Raw genomic sequence first — 16,790 nt, 5'->3', positions numbered from 1 at the left:
AATTCTCAGCCATTGTATCTTCAAATACTACTTCTGTCACATTCTCTCTTTCCTCTCCACTTACACATATGAGGCATTCCTTTCTATCTCTCATATCTCTTGTGATATTTACTATATTTTGTCTGTTCTTTGATTTAGATATTTTCTATTGACCTTCCTTCAGTGCATAGGTCACATTCTCTTCAACATCTATCTCCTACTATTAGCTGTTGAGTCTGTTGTTATTAGATGTTGAATCTTTTGAAGTGTTAATTTTAGATATATTTTTAAGTTCTAGAATTTTACTTTTTAGAAAATCTCAATCCCTGGTTAAAGTATCCACCAATTTATCTAACTTCCATAGTTTAATTTTTTTATTAAATATCTTGGCATACATAGTAATTTTTTATCAAATGCATCTCATTTAATCTAAAGTAATTATAAATGCTCCTGATGAAAAAAAAGAAAAAAATCTCCAAGAAAGGATTTATCTTACTTGTGCTGATCAGATACATAACCACTTTAATTCTATCAGGAACTGAGCTCATTTGAGGCTTGATGGTAGTTTTATAAATTTGTGTGAGGTGATAGTCTACCTGTGTGAAGTGATACTGCACATTTACCTTCCTCTTCTACATCTTTTCACCCAGGAGATGTTTATTCAGTGATGATTCCTGCCTGAGTGTTTTATCAAATTAGCTACTGTAAAATAATGATTTTTCCCCCTCTATCATTCCTCCCTTATTTATTTATAAGCTGGCATTATTTTGTGATGAATAATTTGTTGTTGTTGTTTTCATTTGTTTTGGAATCAAATCATCCCTTATTTGGCTAACTTAAGCTTCTTCAGCTTGGCTTCTGTATCCTTTTGACACATTCCTATGCCTTAACCTTTGTGGTAAGACAAGTAGTCTATGCCTTCCCTGCCCTAGCCCTGGAATCAAATGTTTCTTCATGAATCTCTGATTTCATCAAGTGGAGGATTTTTTAAAATGAAGATTTGGGTTCTAGACATTATTGCCACGGGTGTGTCATTGTTTGTAGATTCTTTCTGTAGAAAGGACTAGGAAATATATGTGTATGTATGTAAATTTACACCTTACGTATGTATAAATTTATGTGTCTATCAACTTACCTATTTATATTAAAAGATACAATAATAATATTTTAAAATCCCATCCAGTATCACACAGTACTTAAATGTATTCATTTGTTCAAGTGTAAAGGACGCTGAAAGTAATTTCAGGATTGTTAAATACCATATCACTATGAAAAGAAAACCCACTAACTACAGTTTAATATTTGTAGTACTTTAACTAAAATAAAATTTATATACTGTGAAATTTGCAAATATTTAGTATCCAGTTTAATGAATTTTCACAGAAAAGAATTTTTTAACTCCCCAGTGACCCTAATGTCTAATCAGAGTTCACTAGTTATGCACTGTTCAATGGTGCCTTCTTAAGTTTTAAGAAATCAACATGGTGAGACATCTTTTGGCAAGTTTTTAAAGGGGACAGACCTCAGTTTTCTCAGTTTCTGCTATTCTAGGGAAAGTTGCTGGTGAAGCAAGTTTAGACCAATGACTTTACAGTAGTCCCTGTAAGTAATTTCTTTTCCATTAATAGGTGGTTTCCTTTAAAGAGGTATTGCAAAAGCTTTTCCATTTCTTAAAATTGAACTTACCATTTATGGAACAACTTCTTTGATACTCATGGCATGATAATTGTGGAGTGCTATCAGAGAAGAAGGCTTAAGGGGGAGAGAAGCTGAAATGCCTACTCTGTTTTCACACTGTTATCAGTAGCTTCTCTCCATATTCCCTTTGAAGGTTTCAAGGCTTCCAAAAATACCACTCTCAAGATACTTGCTAAGTCATTTCAGCTTCCAAGACTTGAGTTATTATCTTTTGTCTCCTTCAGGATGTAGAAAAGTCACTTGAGGGGATTCTAACCAATTAATATTAAGGATTCTATGTTAACAGTGCCAGCACACAACTATGCACCTTATATTTGACTTGGTATGCCTTACTGTGAGAGTCAGTTGTGATCTAGTTATAGAGATATCTTAGAGATCATCTCCTTTTGCAGGAACTTGCATGGTAGGAAAGTAGCTTAAGTTGCTTGAATAAAGGGACAGGGATTTTTGTTGTGGGGTCAACTCTGAAACTTGCCTTGAATCCACTCTTTGTCAAGCTGCATAAAAAGCTTATAGTGATGACTGAATAGGTGCTATGCACATTGTAATTTTAGTTACGAATAGTTGCAATATTTATAAGGCTAGACAGGACTAGTTGCAATATTTATAAATTCTTTTTTTTTTAATATGTATTTATTTATTCATAAGAGACACACAGAGAGAGGCAGAGATATAGGCAGAGGGAGAAGTAGGCTCCTCTCAGGGAGCCCAATGTGGGACTAGATTTCAGATCCTAGGATCACTCCCTGAGCCAAAGGCAGACACTCAACTGCTGCGCCACCCAGGTGTCCCAATAGTTATAAGTTCTTGATGCTCTTTAGAGGGTAAACTTTATCTTTTGTTATTTGCCAGAATAGTGTTGTTTTAGATATTTTTGCCTCTAACATTGAATAACTTAAGAATGGGCTTATTTCAGGATCAGGACAGGTAACTAAGTAGCATCAGTAGATTATTTGCATCTATCAATCAATGGATGGTGTAGATTATAGTGGTTATTCAAATAGATATGTGGAACTTGACCATATTTGGGCTTCATTCTCAACTATAGATAATTATTTTTCCCCAATTATGAATGTTTTATCAAGTATCAGATTTTTTTTCCATTTGGTTGTTTTATTTTTAAATAAAGTTTTTTAACTTATAGTAATTTTTTGAAAAAATATTTAGTTGGTGCACAATGTTATATTAGTTTCAGGTGTACAACACAGTGATTTGACTGTTCTATACATTACACAGTGCTTACCATGATAAGTACAGTTACTGTCACCATATCATGTTATTACAATATTATTGATCGTTTAAAACAGTTAAAGGCTTACAAAAAAATTGTGAAGATAGTACAGTGTTTCCATGAACCCCATACCCAACTTCTCCTCTTCTTAGCACTTTATGTTAGTAAAGTATATCTTTTATAATTAATGGACCAGTATTGGCCTATTATTATTAACTAAAGTCCACATTGTGTTCATATTTTTTATAAGAGAATATTATTAGAAATGAAGGTGTGGGCCCTAGGTGTATTCCTGCTACTGGGGAGTTGCTTCTAGGCCCTCTAAGATGACAGAGCAAGGAAATATATGTGTATATACTCACTGATGTAAATACACAAACACCTGTATATGTACACATCTATAAATATTTCTGCATGAAACCATCAATGTATCTATAGATATAGATATAGATATACATTGTATCTATATCAAGATAGATATCTATCTATAGATAGTATAGATATAGTATCTATATCAAGCTATAGATATCTATATAGATATAGATATGGTCTCTATATCAAGCTAAATACTCATATTGAGGTCTCCAACTTGGATCCATTACCACATGGATCATTTTTGTTTTCTCCCCTACCATCCGCCATGCATCCAATTAATTGTTCAATTTCAATTTACCTAGATGGAAGCATCAGAATTGAAAACCCATACCCATGTGAGATATAACTCTGTCAACTACAGTAGGGTACTTTTGTAGCTTCTTTTGCATCTAGTCTTATCTTATTTACTCATTTCCAAAGTTACTTAGACCATCATCTTTTCCTCTACTTTCTTCATTGAAGTTATTTTATACTTGTGGAATATAATTTATTTTGTCCCATTCTACATTCTAACCTTAGGTTCCCCCCAGTCTTCTAAATGACTCTTCAAATTTCGCATACAATAAAGATCAGTCTTTGTGTTTTAAAGTTCTATAGGTTTTGACAAATGCATGATGGCATGTATACACAGTGTCGAATAAGTATCTTTCCTGCCCTGAAAAGTACCCTGTGCTTTACCTACTGAGAAAATAATTAACAAGAAGTTTATGATAGGTTTTCTTGATTTGAATCTTTTATAGACAAAAAGAATTATTAGAAGTGGAAGGCATCCAGAAGAATAATAGAAGCCAGATCTGTCCTTTGACAGAGAATGAAATTGAGGCATGATATAATTGTGTCTAAACTTACAGTGTTTCAAACTAGTCACTGTCAGGAGTGTAGTCATTTGCATGTCTAAATTAGTTTCTACTCCAAATAAGTCTCAACCACTCTAGTAGGAGGGCATGGATGTGGTCATGGCAATTCAACACCAATGAAATAATGACTTCTTGGCACTGTGCCTGAATGGTGAATGAAACATACTAAAAACAAGGCAGGCAGTGATGTCTCAATGATTAGCCTTGGTAACTGTCAGGAATTAGACTGAAATCTGAATACAGGAAAAGAGAAATATTTATGTGTTATGATGAGAGGGAAAGTGGAACACACTGTGTATAGGCTGAAGAGAAAGCATACTGATGGGAGTGACAGTAATGAGATTATATGTATTATAAGCACTGACAATTAGACTCTCATTACTAAAATACACAAAGGGAATGAACACAATTATGTAGCAGACACTACGGGACAATGAACTTATTAAACCATTTGCACTGCAGTCTATAAAAGTTTACTGCTAGATTTTATGCTTTGTGAGAACAAAATTAAGTATTTTCCCTCTTATTTCCCTATAAAATTGGGGGAAACTAATATCTGAGGAAATGAGAATAGAAGTGGGTCTTCAGCAGTCTTCCGGTTTGGGGATTTTCCTACTGCACTCCTTGGAATGTTGAGTGTGAAGTGAAAGGGAAGAGAAAGCATATTCCAGTCTCCTCTGGCCTTCTTCAACTAGAGCAATTCTCCCTTTATCTCTTTTATAAGCTGGTTGATTGGTTACCTTTGGAATGAAGAGCCTCAGGCTTTCAGGGATGAAATGGTTTGCTTAAGGTCACACTGAACTTGAATGAGAATCAAATCCTAGTCTCCTGTTGGTTCCTCCCATGGCATTCCATTGTCACTTGTTCCATTACAATTGGGTAGTGGTAAAAGCACATTTTGTCCATGATTGTCTCCCCCTTGGAAGACATCCTGACATGACATACTTCTCCAGCATTCCAGAAGTTGGCAGTGAGGATTAATTCCAAGACAGCACACCAGCACTGAGGATTTTTCAGAGAAAATGCCTGGATGAGGTAAAAGGGCCATATGTGTCAGACTATGCTAATTCTTATTGATTGAGGTGATCGGCTTCAAATATAATGGCCCACAGTAAAAACTAAAGGTATGAAAGTACTAATTAGGAACTTACTCTGTGAAAGTTACTATATAAGCACTTTCTATATAGTATTTAATGCATTTAGAACTAGAGAAATAGGCCATTCATTTGAAATTATGACCAGCAGTCAACAAAATATTTCTGTTCGGTTTATGCAAGATATAGTTTAACACATATGGAGAATTAAAAAAAGAATAATTAAACTTATAGACATTTACTTGCTACTAACTGGAATGGGTAGGGTTTTTGGAAGCAGGAGTATTCAAGATTGTAGAAAAGGTGGCTATTCAACTCATTTTAATTCAGAAATGACAGGGATCCCAGTTATTTGCTGTTCTACTATAGTCTGTTCCTCTGAAGCCAGTATCTCTACTTTGATGTGAATGTCTGTGGATGGGATCACCCAGGCTTTCTTGCCAGCTAACTTCTAATAGGAGGCAGAAGACAGAAGGCAAGAGGATGGAGAGGCTGAGATATACTGCTTCAGCAGTGCTTCTCTGGCAGGAGGCAAGACCTTCTGACACTAGTTTCTGTGAGGTGGCAAAGTTTCGATGGCTCTATCTCCCAGGGGACTTCAGTAACAGTATTTCCTCCAATGAACTGTCACCCCGTGGCCTCCCAGTTCAGCACTGGGACTTCCCTAGTTTCTGGGAACCTCATCATCCTTAACCTTGCCCTCCCCTCTCTAAGTTATCTTGTCCTTAAAATCTTCTCACTTGAACCCGATGGGATGAATCTCTTTCTTGCTTGAACTCTGACAGAGGCAACAAATGACTGTAATGTAATAAGAGTAGTTTTCTTGTGTGGCTCAATGTTGACTTTGATCGCATTGTCTCAAGTGAAACTCCCAAAATGTGATGAACTACATCAACTCCACTGGCTTTCTGGATTGACTAAAGAGCCGGCCTCTCTGCATATATAATGTGAAGAAATTCTTGTACATCTCTTAAAGCTTCTCCTATCCTTTCTTTTTACCTCCCTCCCTCCCTCCCTCCTTCCTTCCTTCCTTCCTTCCTTCCTTCCTTCCTTCCTCTTTCCTTCCTTCCAATTCTAGCATAATTCTTCACATACAGTAAGCAAGGTGAAAGAACCTCTGGAGGTTTTTGGTTTTGTTTTGTTTTTTAATGATTTTTGATTTAGAAAAGAGCTTTCTGTGACTGAGCACAGAGTGGCTGCCACATTTTGTAATGGAAGCCGTATTAGGCTACAGAGACCTGGGTTTCATTTCTTGCTGTCTAGTTTTAGCACAGCCACATAGACTCGATGATCCACTTTCTTTAATCAGTAATAGAAGGTATGGGGCTGTCATACCTTGGTATGGCTGTCAATGAAGGTATGTCAGCCTTACAGTTTGTGTAGTGTATTTGTCTCCAAGTGCATGAATGATCCTATTCACAGGTTTGCATGTAATTTAACTTTGCTTTATATTTATAGACTGATTTGTAGGTCTAGATATTAAGTCTCTTCAGCACAGAATGAAAAGGCTGACTAGTCTAGCATAGTATCACACACTATGGATTCTCTTGGAAGATAGAGGCAGGGAGCTCATGGCATGCATGCACATTCCCTTATTTCTCAGTGTTCAGGGGCAGTGTTTAAATCACATAGCATTCAGTGCCTCTGTAGCTGCAGATGAGATACCAAAACAGGTTCCATTGGAAGCACATGGCTCATTTTCAATCCTGCTCAGCAATGAAGACAATCTGTTTCTCTTCCCTGCCCACCTCCCTTCCCCTCTAGGCTCTGGGCTGCTCCCTTCCCTCTGCAGCTATTTCCTAAGCACGACTAGAGGGAGCTGCAGACTAAATTGCTTTCTCCCTTTGCATCTTCGTACATGTCAGATGAGATCAGATTCAAACCAAGTTCTATTCTCTGCAGTGCTGATTCAAATCGAATCAAAATATCTGTTACGTGGGACATGATTGGAAGTATATTTACTTTACTGCGTTCTCTAATGGTGCTGTCATCCCGTCCCTGAGGCAGAGATACGAGGGGAGCTGATGAATCAGAACTGCTTTCAAGGCGGAATCTTTTCCCTTGGTTCTGCCCTAGGTGGTCTCCATGAACATCCCCACGTTGAGACCCAGATCATGGAGCTCACCTGGAATTCTGACCGTCTCCACACTTTTGCTTTCAAATTACACAAACCTGTAGAATTCCCTTTTATTTTCCACTATTTTGCTAACAGTGAGGGAACATGGTCCTTGAGGCATTTGTGCCCACAGCACATGATTTTTGTTCATCTGTGCTGGTCACTTTAACTTCCTCTTCCTCTATCTTTGTGCTTTATTTTGCTACCAGATCCTTAAGCAGTAATCTTTTTCTTTATAGAAATTAAAATGAACTGGGCTATGTTGGACTCTCTCTCAAATCCACACGGTGTCTCTCTTTCTCTGGAAGAAGAAAAAAAAGCAGAATGAAAGGTTTACCTAAACATTGTTCTTTTCCCTTTATTTTTACACAAACACTGTTTATGCTTTTTAAATAGATGTATCTTTTTTGGATACAAAGGAAACTTTGTTGTTAAATCCTCTCTTTTAATAGTCCGTCTGAGACAAAGTTTCAGCTTCCTCTCCTGTTCACTTGAGATCACTGTCCAGAGGCAGGTGCAGATACAGCGTGATGGCTTATATAAGAGAATGTGTTCAGGGGGCTTTTGGGATCCGTAGTTCAAGGACTGTGGAAATGTTGGCCGTGTTTGAGGAACTTTGTCTTTTCTCTCATTCGGGGATGATCGCTCTTCCACGAATGAGGGTGAAGGGTGTTTCTGGCATTTACCCTGATCTCTACTACAAACCAACTTGCTCTTAGGGAAAACAGGGACAAGGAAAAACCCTGCTCTCTTTATGCACCTGGCAGGCTCATTCCTAACAGGAACATTGAGCAGTGTCCCATCCCACCACCTGGAGGAGATAGGAAGAAAGAGAAAGAGACAGCACAGAGCACTCAGCCCAAAAGCTCCTGACAGGAGGATCAGACACATTTGTACCAACCATTCATATGAATGTATCTAAGCATACAAAGTGGGGACACGTAGGGGCACATGAGGTTCTTTCCTGCCACTCGTGCTCTGTACCATCTCTGACAGAATGTGTCTCAAAACTGATCTTGAGTTTAGACAAGAGGAGACATGTACGAGTAGCCCTGGGCTTGGTCTCTACGCTCTGTAATTTCCTGTTCCCTTAACAATCGCTGCTTTGCTGGTTTTCATTTGGGCAGCCGTTGTGTTTGTCTATTCAGTGCCCTTTTTAACTTAAAAAATTAGAGTATCCATTGTCCTTTGTAAAGTTAAGGGGAAAACACTTCAAGTCTTGAAGGGGCTGTAAGTCAGGATGCACCTCCTCTCTTGACCAAGAAGTCACCACACAAGCCAGGCTGTCATGGGAGATCCATCCCGGAAGAGTGCCTCAGAGAAGGAGAGTAATGGATTCTGATTTCTGTGACTGGCCTGGCCTTAGAAAGCATGCCTGTAAATTCCCAGTTACCTGAATTTCCACAGCATCTTTGGATCATGGCCTTTCCAAAGCTTGGTCCTTTAACTTTCTATTGAATTCTATGACCTACCAAACATACTTTGAATAAGTTCCCTCTCCTTTTCTTGAAGTTGTCATATCAATTTTTGTTGCTTACTCTCTCTCCCCCTTCCAACCCTACTTGCTTTAATATTTCTGTGTTTTTTTTTTTTCTATTCTTAAAAGCCCATGATGTATATCACTTGCAGAATAATCTCCTTACCCTATAGCTGATTCATACTTGCTAACATCCTAAGTGTTTTCACTGGTCTGTGTCTGAATTCCTCAGCCTGGATTTTAACACTTTACATATGCTCTCTGAACCTGCCTTCAAAAGAAGACACTCTCAAAGAGTCATGTGCTGCAAGATCCTTAAGTTCAAAGGTTTTATGTGACCACATGGAGTTCATATGTTTTGCTTCATTACTGCATATTTCAGTGTAATAGAAGCAAGGCATGTGAATTTGAAGGCAAATACAGGAATGTCTTTCAGGGAAAACATATACTTTATTTTGCCTGCATTGCTCTTTCTTGCTGTTTGTCTTACATAAAATCTCTTTTTAAAGGGTGAGCTAATTGTCACACATACCTTTGTAACTTATTGTTTCATGCTCAGAAAGCATTTAGCAAATATTTGTTGAATATTTGAGTGATTAGAACAGTATTGAACAAGGCCAAAGGCCCTATCATTAATCTGGGAAGCTTCAGCTTTTCTTTGTAAATTTAGTATGGGAGTGAAGATGATGTTGCAATAACAATCTTAGATTTTTAGAGAATACTCGTAGGAATATTCTAGGAGTTGCTCAGAATGCAGGTAAGTCTTCTGACTTCTCCCCAGCCTAGAAGATGCCAATAATAATGTGCTGACTTAGCCATGTAATTGTCCTACCATAAAGGAGTTGTATATTTCTTTAACGAGCTTGAGGTCATAGACTATCGTATATTTCATTGTTTCTTCTATCCCTGTTGGATAAACATGGAAATAAAGTTTGCATTTTACGAATTGATTTATATTATTTTGGTACTAGGTGGGTTCCACTTGTTCAGAGTTATAAATATATTCATGCTTGGGCCCTTTGTAACCAGGAGTATAAATCTTCAAACTTTTTGTTCTGAATTTGGTCACTGAACCAACTGAGACGCCAAAATCATGGGCTTGCCTTCACCTGCTCTGATTTCTAATCAGTCCCTAGGCCTGGAGTTGGGGGAGGGAATGGCAGGTATTAGAGAAGCACTTCCAGGTGAGACCAGGAACCCATTCATGTCTCAGAGGAAAGAGGGTTTGCTATAGCAGTTTTCACCTCCCCCTCGACCTAGATACATTTATCACAGGGATTTTGGGTAACAGGCTACACGTTTACTGTTTTAAACACTGTACCTTGACTCTATTTCCTTTTACTTGCTTTTGTACATTAAAGGAAGGAAAGGATTGTGGCTTAGGAAAGAAATCATACAGTGAAATGAAGTCACTTTTTCAAGATATATTTGGATATTTCCAAAGAAGTAGAGCCTCTATTCCAGGGGCATTTTGTAGCACAGGCCCTTACTAACTGTCCTAAATTTTTACAAGGCAGGTTGGCCTTGCTTAGGTTGTACCTGTGTGTTGCATGCTTAGATTCCATAAATGTTTGGAGTTATTGATGGCATGCCAGCATTTTTTCAGTCAATGAAAGCTGTAATGAAGTTTTCTTAAAATATGTAATCTATATGTATAAAATTCATATAATAACTTTATACATATATATTTGCAGTGATTATTTAATGCTTATATATCTTATGAATTTATACATATATATTTGCAATGAAGATATTATTTAATGCTTATGTTTTATGGATTACTAAAAACTGTCATTTTATAATTAAAAGTGTCATGATACACCAATATATGTGTATCTGGCTGTAGTTTCTGAAATAAAACTTATCATGAGTGATGTTACTGGTAAGAATATGAGGGGTAGATATGGGATCCATATGAGCAAAATTTTGAAATTATTCTGATAAATTCAGGACTTGTGAGCCCTGTGAATTATGCAGATGAATGTTTTGTCAGTTTCGGTTTAAGTTTCAGGGATGAAAGCTGATTTAGTCTTCTTCTCTCCTTCTTCCCTTCCTCCCTTTCTATATATCCTCTTTGCCCCTCCTTTTTTGTCCAGCAGTTAAAAAGCGTGCTGAGAAAAATTTTGTTCCCTATTCATTGAAATTAAAACTCTTCAAGCTTGTAAGTGGGTCTTTAAAGCCTGCAAGTTGCTGAGGGGCTTTGTCACTCTGATCCATTCACAGAGCAGCCCTTCCACATTTCATTCATAATAATTCTAGGTCCCATATTTGACCTTAAGGTAAGTTGTATGAAGGCATCAACAATAGAGTCAGGGGACCAAGTAACTTCAAACAGGAGGCAAATTGAGGGAGATTCTGGAGGCCCATCACTCATTCTGCAGCACAGGAAAATGGGAGCCAATGAGATTCACAAGGAATACAATTTTGTGACTGAACAACCAAGCTCCCCTGTCAAGCATAACACAGAGTAAAACACCAAAGCTATTGCCAAAGGCATTAGCTAGTTTCCAGTGAATTGAGTGCAAACTAGTAAATACTCAGCAGTCTGACGACTCAAAGTGCAATGTGAAACAAGTTCGGGAGTCACGGTTTATAGGAGCACAGTCTCCTTCTCCCTCCGGGGTAATGACTCTCAGAAGCCCTGATTAGAATTTTATTTCAGTTGGTCTCATTTTGCAACTAAGGGTCCACAATGTTTGAGGCATTAATATGTTTTCTGTTCTGTTTTACCAGTAAGTTTGAGTTTACAACATTAGAAATCTTACCTAGACAAAGTCTTTCACATAGTGAACCACAACACCTGTGTAAATCAGCAGTGGTACAATTAAGTTCATCTTTTATATATTTAAATATACTTAAATGAAAAATATAGAACCATTAAAGATTTTTGTGCTTGTAGACTTGTAACAGAAGCTCATATCTTAGTGCTCAAAACCAAAATTATTTGTGAAAGAAAATTCTCTTTAGTGAATACAAATCAGCTAACATATTATTGATAGCATATATTCTTTAAGAAGCAGGAAAGAATTTTATATATGTACTAATTTTAAATTTGGAATACTAGATATTTTTCTTTCTTTTTTTTTATTTATTTTTTTATATTTTTCTTTCTTATTACTTTACCCTCCTTTATGACCAGAAGTGGGCTTGGTGCTTTGTCAATTTTGACCTCCACTCAGTCCATTTTGACCTCCACTAGTCCATCGTATTTGTGGGAATGTGAGTTGAGGTGGCGCCAACAAGCTAAGGAAGACCTCGGAAGACCTCTAGAGTTGAGTGCTGGAAGGAGAGACAGGCATCCCAGGAGAGTGAAAAAGGCCTATGTTTTGCGGGGGCTTTTCCAGTTATTTATTGCTGTGTAACAAATCACTTCAAAACTTAGTGGCTTAATACAAACAACTATCAATTAGTTTGCTGACAAATCTGCAAATTGAACAGAAAGAACGACTTATTTCTGCTCAGATGGAATGACGTGAGTTGCTGATAGCATGTCTCAGTGATGTCTCAGGCCTCCTCCTCATCTTTCCAGGTGGCTCCTTGGTGTGATGGCTCCAATATCCAAGGGTGAGCATGCTGGAGGCCAAAGTGGAAAGCTGCATGTCCTCTTATGATCCAGACTTGGAAGTCACTCTGCATCTCTTCTGCTGAATCCAACAAGTTACTGTCAAAGCTAAACAGTAAAATGATGAGAATAGATTGTAATCAGCAGTAACTATGGCACTAGGTAAAGAGTCTAGTGTGAACTGAACTCAATTTCAATTTATATAGAGGTGACTGGATGTTTCAAAGAGAGGATGAGGGGATAAAGGAGTGGAGTGGTGGTTGGGGTCTCAGTAGAATCAGAGAAATGAAAAACTTACATCAAGTAGGAAGCAGGGGTTGGTCCATGTGACACCCATCTGGGTTTGCTAACTGGTGCTTCTGGAAGTGAGGTTCCTACTTTCTTTTTTTTTTTTAAAGATTTTATTTATTTATTCATGATAGTCACAGAGAGAGAGAGAGGCAGAGACACAGGCAGAGGGAGAAGCAGGCTCCATGCACCGGGAGCCCGATGTGGGATTCGATCCCGGGTCTCCAGGATCGCGCCCTGGGCCAAAGGCAGGCGCCAAACCGCTGCGCCACCCAGGGATCCCGAGGTTCCTACTTTCCATAGAGGCTGAGAGACCCTGTTTTCCAGTATTGACTGAAACAAACAGTAAATTCTTGGGATAGCTTGGAGATTTTTCTTAGGCAGGCACTTGAGGAGGGGTGAGAGTCATCATAGACATGTGGCCTTGAGTTGTAAGAAACTGTCCTGGTGTTGTGTTCAAGTGTTTATAGGTCAAGGTTGAGACCTAGCTGTAATGGGGCTTAGGAGAGCCAGGCTAGAGACTGGGGAGAGAATCTTTGTCATTTAGAGGACCAGCTTGGATTCATGTAAGAGGGGACTGAGAAGTGTAAGGCAATCCGAAGTGCAGTTATTGGGGGACCACATGGAAGGTTACCATAGTGGTTAAAACAACACCTCTGGAGCCCAACTGCCTGGGTTCAAAGCTAGCTCAAGCTTCTTAAGATATGTGACCTTAGATGAATTAATTTTCTTGCTGAAGTTTAGTATCCTTATCAGTGAAATGGGGAATAATAGTCATATCCACCTCATAGATTGTTATGAGGATTACATGAGATAGATAGTACTTGGTTAGTCATCTGTAAATTGCTCAGTAAAAAGTTAATTCTCATTACTGTCATGTTGCATTACTAATACACTACTTTACATGATCATGTGAATTCACTGGGACTAGAGATTTTGCTTTGTCACAGAGACCATTGAAAAATTGCAAACTTCCTTATCTTCCCTGAGTTGAAGCAAGGTTCCTATAGCCATGTATTTCCATATCTGCTCTTTCCTACTTCCATAAAGGAGAAGGTTAAGAGAGGTGTTTCTGCCATAAGGTAAACTAAGGCAAGGTCATCCATTGTGCAAAGACCTCTGTGTAGACCACAGCAGACACCCTTCTGGTTGTATGCTTGAAACAGAAGAGATCATTTCAGGTGAATGTGAAATTCACACCTATGCACTTAGCATAAACTGCCCAGCATAAACATACATATATTTCTGCTCTTCTTAGAGACTGATACTAGGTTTTGGGCATTTCATCTGCAGGACCCACTATAGGACATTTATTATATATCATAATGTATCAAATATAGTTAATGTTACCTCAAAGCAAGAAAGCTCAGTGTAGTCTATACTTTTGTCAATCCGTATTTGATGTTGAGAATCCTCAGGCCTCAAGTGGATTCAGTAAATCAGAGCTCAGCAATACTCGGACCATGAACAAGGATTTCTTGATTGCACCAGTTCTGGGGAACCAGCAACTAAACTAAGATGACTGCTGATGGGAAAACTTTAAGCAACACAGATCAATTTAAAATTTGAATTACTCATCTATGGTCAATGACATATTATAAAAACACTCTGCAAAATCACCTCCAAACTGGGAAGAATGTGTCAAGAGCAGAAATATATGAACATGTTTATATCAAAAGTAGATGACTTTTATAAAATTGACTTGTCTTATATATGATTTTCACCTAGAACTTTGTTGATTCTAGGTCACTTCTGAAAATGAGGATTTAGGAAATTCTACTCTTGATATCAAATAACCCATGGAGAAATATTTATTTCTTCCCTCCCTTAGCCCCTAAATCCCCAATTAGGAAAGCATTTCAACATCTCACATTTATCCAAGGACACATGATAAAACTGAATCAAACTGAGCTCTTAAAATAGTGTCTTATATAACAGTTCATCATCATATTTGCATTTGACCTTACAAAGATACTGTCTTTTCTTTTACAGGAACTGTAAACTAGGTTTGGCATTAATACTGATTGCTTCTATTTAAGTACACACTTTTCCCCCTACAGTTGGGGTGCAGAAGGCCTATCATAGTGTTAATGAAGTACCTAAATCCTAGAGGCACCCTGAGTTATAACAGACTTTGAAATAAGAAGTCCATGAATGATTCAGTGTTGTGGGTCCTCTAGTGGTGGGATTACTTCCCTTTGCACTACACAATAAAACATTTAGTGTGCTTGATCTTAGAGGTAGACAGACTAATGGCCTGGAACAAAGTGTGGGTCACTGGATTTGTTCTAAGGCTTTTATCAGTTCAAATGGAGACCGATGGAGAGTTCATCTTCTTATTTTTGATAAATCACATTAGCAAGTTTGGTTGGAATATACAATAATGTTGCTACTATTGTTTTGTTTTAAACATTGGGAAATAATCTAGTGGTTGTAATTAAAAATTAAGTCTTTCCTGATACCCAAACTAAATGACTGAGAGGGCCCTTCATCTAGAGAGAAGTTTGAATAATTGGTCTTATGTGGACAGTATGGAATTATGACCTTTGTCATGCATGGTGATGCAATTTCCATAGGTCATCATTCCTGCTTGGAGTGTTTCTTTTTTTGCAGTTGTTCATTTGGACCAGTCTCAGAGGTCTGTCAGCTGGTTACTGCATCAGTAAATATAGGTTTGGCTTGCATAACAAACATCCGAGTCCCTTCTTAAGGCATAGGTTAGAAGTAGATTCCCATTTGGCAGAGAGAGATTTGCTCCAGGACAGATTCTCTTTAACTTGTCAGAAACATAAGCTTTTATTTGTTTTAAGCTGGATAGTTCCACTGAGATCACAAGGCTCTTGAGTCATGATGAAGCAGAGCTTTGAAAGGAGATGAGTGTGATTATAATTTTTGGACCTGGCAGCTGAGATCAGCTTTTGATTTTGATTTTATTTTATTATTATTATTATTATTTTGCGTGATGGAAGTATAATCCCTATAGATTAAATTGTGACAGCAAAAGTGATTACATTTCCCAAGTATGCAAAAATAATGCTATCTTCAGTCTCCATTCCTGTGATTATTGTCAATGAGCAATCTTAGACTGTCCCCGTACACATAAATATTTCTGGGATGCCACAATGGGATGTCTTATAAGTGATCACAAACCAAGTTACTGGTAGAGCACTTAGCTCTATCTGGTTTGTTCTTCCTCTCTTGGTATAGTTCCCACACAGCTTTTACCCAAGAAGTAATTTGATAGGCTTCACTGATTATATTCAGTCCTCTACTATCCAAGTCGAGGCTCATCTGCAGATTTCAAAGTTTTCATTCTTGAGCTGTGTATTAGTCATGATAGCTACACTCTGCTGCAGTAACAAACCTTTAAGTCTCAATAGATTACTACAATAAAAGTTTATTTCTCTTTCACACAACAGGCTGCTTTGTGCTACTTGGCTACCCTTGGCAGCTTTCCTTTAAACGGTGACACAGAAATCCAGGGACTCTCCATATTGTGATGCTGCACCTGAAACAATTGTCCTCAGAGGTTATCACAGAAGGACAGGGAAGCTTTGTAGCCAAATGTTGAATGGTCTATGTTGTATCTGCCCACATTCCTTTCCTCAAAACCCAGTTACATGGCTGCAATGTAACTCCAAGGGAGGCTCCGGAAATGCAGTCTTCATTTCGTGGAAGAGAAAAATGAAACATGTTTAGATAAATATGTAACACAGGGTCTACTCCAGGGAACTGGTGCATTTCTGAGTTCTAGGCAGCAATGCGGAGAACACAGCCTCCCTTGCCCCCTGCAATGATTCTGGCCATACTGTGTCCCTACTTGGATCCTGAAGCAGAGCAGTTTGATCTCAGAGTCTCACAATTATTTCCACTTATCATTTCTGGCTCTTACATCTTGAACTTTGGAAACTCACACCAATTCCAGGGGTTCTACATGTAGCGGGATGCCATGTTCTTTTCCTTATCTTCTTCCATTCTTTCCCTGGAATTCATACTACTAAGCTAAACTCTATCTTCCCTACGTATAAAGCCAGCTGTTCCTGTTTATCTATGTAAACAAATACAGGGGGGAAAAGCAGTAGTGAGGTTGCTTATCCTAACATCATTTAAGCC

General features: G+C 38.0%; 1 long non-coding RNA gene across 18 annotated transcripts in view; it reads left to right on the top strand.

The window, feature by feature from the left end:
* The window catches only part of LOC140609909 (uncharacterized), a 470,386-nt gene that overhangs the window by 402,505 nt on the left and 51,091 nt on the right, over window positions 1–16,790 (top strand). For 16 of the 18 annotated variants that reach the window (XR_012011641.1, XR_012011642.1, XR_012011647.1 and 13 more), the window contains one exon: window positions 12,357–12,551. The exons of the other annotated variants lie outside the window; for them this stretch is intronic. This is a non-coding gene — a long non-coding RNA (uncharacterized lncRNA). The remainder of the gene's footprint in view (window positions 1–12,356; window positions 12,552–16,790) is intronic. 18 annotated transcript variants of the gene reach the window in all.

The sequence above is a fragment of the Canis lupus genome, chromosome 19 (genome assembly GCF_048164855.1).
Source record: "Canis lupus baileyi chromosome 19, mCanLup2.hap1, whole genome shotgun sequence".
NCBI lineage: Eukaryota > Metazoa > Chordata > Mammalia > Carnivora > Canidae > Canis > Canis lupus.
This window is presented reverse-complemented; position numbering and strand designations above follow the sequence as displayed.